This window comes from Meles meles, chromosome 13 (genome assembly GCF_922984935.1).
Source record: "Meles meles chromosome 13, mMelMel3.1 paternal haplotype, whole genome shotgun sequence".
Lineage (NCBI taxonomy): Eukaryota > Metazoa > Chordata > Mammalia > Carnivora > Mustelidae > Meles > Meles meles.
Window position 1 is genome coordinate 72,253,699 of NC_060078.1, and position 6,888 is coordinate 72,260,586.

A 6,888-nucleotide genomic window follows, 5' to 3' on the forward strand; every position below is an offset into this window, starting at 1 on the left:
TTGTGACTCTCAAGTAACTGTCATACGTCTCTCAAAAATAAACAAAAAACGAGCCGGCAGAAGAACTGCATGACAGTTTGATGCCAAAGGATCCGTGGCTGGAAGAAATGGAATAGGTTTTAGGTGGTCTCAGCTATGAAAGTCGTTGCTCATGGGCCTCGCTCTTAGCAGACGGGCTTTCAGTTCTACCTGATCTATACCTGACTGTGCACATCAGGGAGACCCATCGAAGCCTGTTTCATGTACACACTGCTCATGGTTTCTTGCGTGCCTCAGAGGTTTCTCTGTGTTATAATAGCATTTCTAAACATGTCAAAAATATGGCATCCAAAACAATAATTTGGTTATTCAACAAACACTGAGAACTTGTGATGAGCCAGTTTTTAAGGTGCTGGGAAAACAAGAAGCAATTTCCGCCCTCAAGAAGTCACAGTCACAGGGGAGAAGTGTTCTGTGTGCTTACAGAAATTCCAGCCCACACGGATGAATGCTGTTAGTACCCAAATGCTGGCAGAGCACAGGGAGAAAGAAGGAGTATTAACCCTTGAATAACACCTGGGGGTTAGGGATGCTGAGTCCTCCCCCTTGAAGTAAAAAAACCTGCATATAATGTAACAAAAATTGTCAACAGATATTTTCTATGTTATGTGTATTATACACTGTATTCTCACAATAAAGTAAGCTAGAGAAAAGAAAACATTACTAAAAAAATCATAAGGAGGGGCGCCTGGGTGGCTCAGTGGGTTAAAGCCTCTGCCTTTGGCTCAGGTCATGATCTCAGGGTCCTGGGATCAAGCCCCATGTCAGGCTCTCTGCTCAGCGGGGAGCCTGCGACCCCCTCTCTCTCTCCTCTCTGCCTACTTGTGACCTCTGTCTGTGAAATAAATAAAAAATCTTTAAAAAAAATCATAAGAGAAAGTACATTTTCAATACTGCACTACAGGCAAAAAGTCCATGTGTAAGTAGACATGTGCTGTTTAAACCTGTTGTTGAAAGGTCGACTGTAGTGTTGGAAATCACTTAAAGGGAAAATCTACAACTCAAGTTCTTGACTGAATTACATTCTTAATTAGAACTAGAAATACGCTGGATATTCTGAGAAGTCAGAACCATAAGGTCAAGTCAGCAAGAAATGGAACACGGTTCTCTATCCTGTTAACTTTACCACAATTAACTGTTTTGTTTCACCTTCCTCATTCTGAGATTGGTATAAAGCACCAGCCCAAACAATTGTGCTTTGGGGCCCATATTTTCTCAGTTGATGAATAGTAATAAACTCTTCTGATTTAAGTGATCTCTTTCTGGAACTATTATACAGAGAGAAGGCAAAAAGTCAACTGGAGTCTCTCAGTCCTCAAATTGAAGGCTGAGGTCAGGCTACAGAGCAGGACAACCCAGGGGTCATACCTGCCAGGGAGCAAAATCAAGAGACCTGAAATGTTTCCCTTCCTACCCTCAGATATCTGGAAGTAACCTCAGAGAATTACTTGGTCTCCCAAGGGTGAATCTGAAGAATTGAAGGAAATTCAGCTTACTTTCTAGTTTGATATTTTAATCTTATTCTTCACTCTGATTAGACTAGACAGTATATTAACCAACAGAAATTCTCTTTTTAAAAGGGGAGGGGGGCGCCTGGGTGGCTCAGTGGTTTGGGCCGCTGCCTTCGGCTCGGGTCATGGTCTCAGGGTCCTGGGATCGAGTCCCGCATCGGGCTCTCTGCTCGGCAGGGAGCCTGCTTCCCTCTCAGCCTCTCTGCCTGCTTGTATCTCTCTCTGTCAAATAAATAAATAAAATCTTTAAAAAAAAAAAAAAAAAAAAAAAAATAAATAAAAGGGGAGGGGAGGAGACATTGAGGCAATAATTCTCTGTCTCTTTTTTAAGATTTTTATTTATTTGAGAGAGAGAACGAGCAGGGGAGGAGCAGAGGGAGAGGGACAAGCAGACTCCACGCTGAGCACAAAGCCCGACGCAGGGCTTGATCCCACAACCCTGAGATCATGACCTGAGCCAAGATCAAGAGTCAGATGCTCAGCCTACTGAGCTACCCAGGTGCCCCAAATTCTCTTGACTCTTGATGACTAACCAAATCCTGACGTGAAAGAAGGACCCAGTGGGACTGCCAGAAACTCATGGGTTACTCTGCTCTCATTTGAGAAGGTGAGGGCAAGGAGCGAGAGAAGACATCCATTGACATTTGTAGCTGTCCGTTTCCTAATGGTACTCATGTAGTTAGGTGCATTCATTTGCCTGGTGATCAATCTATTAGTTCTTAACAAAAAGTTTAATTCCTATAATGTGCCAAGGGCTTCAGAGACAATATTCAGAGTAGTGAATCCAAACAAGCCAAGAACACATTCTGGGCCTAAAAGACCACTGTTTTTCAAAACATAGTTTTTAGGTTGAGAACTATAATCGCAGGCTTGAGGAGCTAGATGTGGTTCAGGAAAAAAAAAAAAGCAGATGACACGCCCAGCCCGTGAGAGTAGGGAAGACAAAGCAAAGGCATCTCCAAGTCTGTTACGGCCTCAGGCCTGTAATTTATGAGTAAGGAATCATAAAATCAATTTCACTGTAATGCAGACAGATGAGATGGCATACAAATTCACTATAGTCTGGATGAAGTTATATTTCAAAGCCCTGAAGACGAGATTCATTTATGTAATAACACGAGAAATGTATTTCTCTTGCCTCTCACAAATGGAATAGCATGTTGGGTTTTAATTGATTAGATTTCCCTAGAGAACCATGTACTGAAGATTTCTAGAGGGAAACAAATTAGCCATTCCTTAAACATTATTCTTCCATGTTTAAAATATGCTTTCCTTCTTAAATCTCTTTATCTTGTTGCTCCTACCAACAAACGTAGCAAGTCACAGAGCATTTTATGGCTCTAAAATCTTTGTGGGCTGCTTCAATTATTAGAGTGTCCTACAGTCTTTATGTCCATTCTGTTTTAGAAATTATTAGACAATACATCATCTTTTTCTTGAATTGATGGTGAGCTCCCACAGAAATGGAAATTGAGGAGAAAACATGTACATTTAAGATATAAATATTAACCCAATAGTCCATGTACCTTTGGACTCCTTGACAATATACAGGTTCCATTTTATAAAGACTTGCATTTTCCCTAAAATGATCCAAAGTGATGCAGCTACAAGTAAACTTTCCCTGAAGACACTGTTAGCAAGAACACATGACTCATTGGAAGTTGAGTTCAAAACCACATCCTAAAAATAATAAAAGCCATCAATGCAAATGTGTGTAGCAATTTCCGAGTGTTTTTCTTTGGAATTTGACATTAGAATAAAAAGAATTTTGCATGATTCTTAATGGTTGGAGTGTTTTCATGCATACATATAATTGATATTCATTGAGTTGGGTATTTCGAAGAAAAGGCTGATACATATCTTGCCAAGTTGTGTTGCTCATTTATTATCATTTTTATTTCACTAGAAAGAAAAAGACGAGGGAAGTGCAATTAATTTGACATGCATTTCACGATCAACACCCTTCCGAGGCTATTGTGAAAAGTTTTCTGTCCTCATACAGTGTGCCGCTGCTCCACTTTCGGATACAAATACATTGTATTTTGATCTTTCCTTCAGTAAATTATATGATCACACATTCATAGCTCCTTAGAGATCCTCATGAGTGGCCTTTTTTGGGTTAAGAACGGTGTTGGACAGATGTAAATGCTGATTTTTCTGCTGATGTCCGGGTTATATTTGGAAAGAACGTGCAAGTTTCTCAGACTCTGCATTATATATATAAATACATATATTTATCTGCCAGTGCTTCAGAAATCCCCACATCGCCATGGAAGCTGATCCTTGCCTCTTACCATGATTAAAAAAGAAGGTTATTTCGCGGGGGTAGGTAAGCTGCCCTCATTTCTGTTCATCAGACCACTGACGGCTAGAAGCTATTCCACATAGACAAAGGCAGAGCTCTGTGTTCCTGATAGAACTTTCCAGAATGATCCTGCTTGAAGTGGAAAAGTCTTTCTAGCTAGTCACATAAAACACTATAATCAAGTGTTATGTTTGTCGATGTTGAGGTCTGAGGTCCAAAATAGATTGTTTGTCCTGGGATTATAGTAACATCACCCATGAAGCTCAGCCAATGTTACTAAAATTCTGCCTGGCTGCAAGAGGGGGGAATTTCTAGTAAGTGCCCCCCTTTGAGCAGTTTGCTTTTCAATGTAGAGGTTGATAAGGCAAGTTCTGTGCAGGTTATCAAACTATTGGCCCTCAGTTCTAAATCTACTCTTCTGTGTTATGATGCTGTGCTAGGATCCCACACACTAGATTTCTTCTTTCCCAGCTGGCTTTCTACTAGGTTTTGGCAGTAAGAGTTTCTGCAGGAAGAAGGGGAAATGGGCGGAGGGGAGGAGAAACTTCTTTCTTTGAGTTTGCTTGCTGTTCTGGACATGTCACCTCAACACTGGATTCAACCTCTATATTCTTTAAGCTCCCCTGGAGGCAGCATGGCAGCGCCTTCCTCGGAGGCCCGAGCCTCAGCTTTCCAGAACCTTCCTCCATGCTACCAGGTCCGTAATCCCTGCCTTTTCCCTTCACTGTCTTAGCCCTGGGATCCTGCTTCCTGGGTTAGTATTAATGGGTGAATTCAGTGAATGATGCGTGTTCCTCGTTCAGCGCCCCCCAACCTTACCACAGCTAATTCCCATATTAAATTCCCTCCACTGGAATGCCTGTGACATAGTTTACGTCTTCTTGACAGGATCCATCTCAGTGGCTGTATATTCCATTATCAAACCCAGCTTAGGGACGGTAGTTGGTAAAGAACTTTTCAAGGATGCTGATGCTTCCCTCGTTGACAATCTTTTTCAATACTTTAATGAAGATGTTGCCACCTGGACCCCATCAGAAGATACAGTAGGGTATTCGTGCCACATATAAATCCACATCCTTATCTCCCTGGGTCTTTGGATTAGTTTTTTACATGAAACCAGGAAACTATGGCATCTCAAGTCATTGAATGTAGGCCACTAATGAGAATACATTTCATTGACTCAGAAGGGAAAACCCCTTGGGCCACTTCCAGCTGGGTGAACTAACACAATCAAGCCAAACGCAGGTAAGTACCTCCAAGTCCATGCATTTGACCTGACTGAGTGCTCTACTTTATCTTTGTTTGACTCTATTCTCAATAAAGTTATGCCCCTCCTCTTTCGACACTGTCCTCTTTGGAAGCAAGTGCATAGCCCACAATTTTTTCTTTTTAATAAACTCTACCCCAACGTGGAGCTCGAACTCACAACCCTGAGATCAAGAGTCACATGCTCATCATACTGAGCCAGCCAAGTGCCCTCAGAGCCCACACTTAAGAAATGGGGGGTTAAATTCTATCTCCTTGAGGCTGGAGAGGCTACATGAATTATTTGGAATTCTTCTCTAAGGAAAATTTGCATCCCTCCCATTTATTTGTTCAATCATTTATTCAATTTATGTATTTATTTTGAGAATTACAGAGAGAGCATGCACGGGTTGGGGGAGGCGCAGAGGGAGAGGCAGAGAATCCCAAGCAGACTCCACACTAAGTGCGGAAACTGATGTGGCGCCCAGTCTCAGGACCCGGAGATACTGACCTGAGCCAAAACCAAGAGCTGGGACGCTTAACCGACTGAGCCACCGAGGCACCCCCATTTGTTCAATCATTTATATCAATATCAACTCATGGATCTTTATCTTTGCTTTGAGTTATAATCCATTACTGCTTCATTGGTTTTGTTGCTCAAATTATTCCAGTCTGGCCACGGGAAGCTCTTTCAATTGGTTTGACATCCCTCATCGAGGAAAGGGTTTCTGTCTGTTTTTGAACATGTCCTTACTTCCTGCAAGGTGCAAGAAATGTATTTCTCATGCCACTCACAAATGGCAAGGAGCAAGGTGCTCCAAGCTCATCTCACCCATTTCCCGCTCCAATCCTGGAATCAGCAATTTCTTCAAGGAGCACCGCGGCCATTAAAAAAATTGGGTTCTGGGGCACCTGGGTGGCTTAGTGGGTTAAAGCCTCTGCCTTCGGCTCAGGTCATGATCCCAGGGTCCTGGGATCGAGCCCCACATCACGCTCTCTGCTCAGCGGGGAGCCCTTCCTCTCTCTCTGGCTGCCTCTCTGCCTACCAGTGATCTCTGTCTGTCAAATAAATAAATAAAATCTTAAAAAAAAAATTGGGTTCTGTAGCATACATTGACTTGGCATGGCGCTTTGGGTCCAAATGGACTAAGAAAGGCTGTTGGACTAAATGCATGGTATTTATTGTAAAGCCCTTCCAACCTGAGCATTCTTAGGACAGGTTAAAGGACTTGATACACGAACAGAACTGTTTAGAATGGGTGACACAGTGGGACAAGCAGTACAATATATTCAGAGACAAGAGTGTCCATGTTCACAGCACAGAAACCTCCACAGTCACCAGTATTATCAGCTGGAACATGGCCACACAGAAGACTTTAATTTCAGACTTGTGTTGTTTCCAAAGGAATCATATACAGACAGGATCAAAAGAAGTTTTTCTAATATAGCTTTACACCTGTATCCCATTACCTATGGTGCACTGTGAATTATCACGAAACCCTGTAATTAGTTTGTAACTAGAACAATTATATTACCCGATATCTTTTGTGTTAAAAATATTAAATTCCTAATGATAATCATTCACAATCAACTACAACTTTTATGACCTTATTTTTGCATTTCTTCACTTCACAACTTCTGGGAGACAACCTCGGCCTCTCTAGGCCACGGAGGCCTGTGTATCATGGATTTTCCATTCTTCTGACAAAACTGGTTTGTTGCAATCTGTACAGATGAGAACACAATTACTGTAAACTGGGAAAACCCACATAGGCTTGTGTTCTCGTG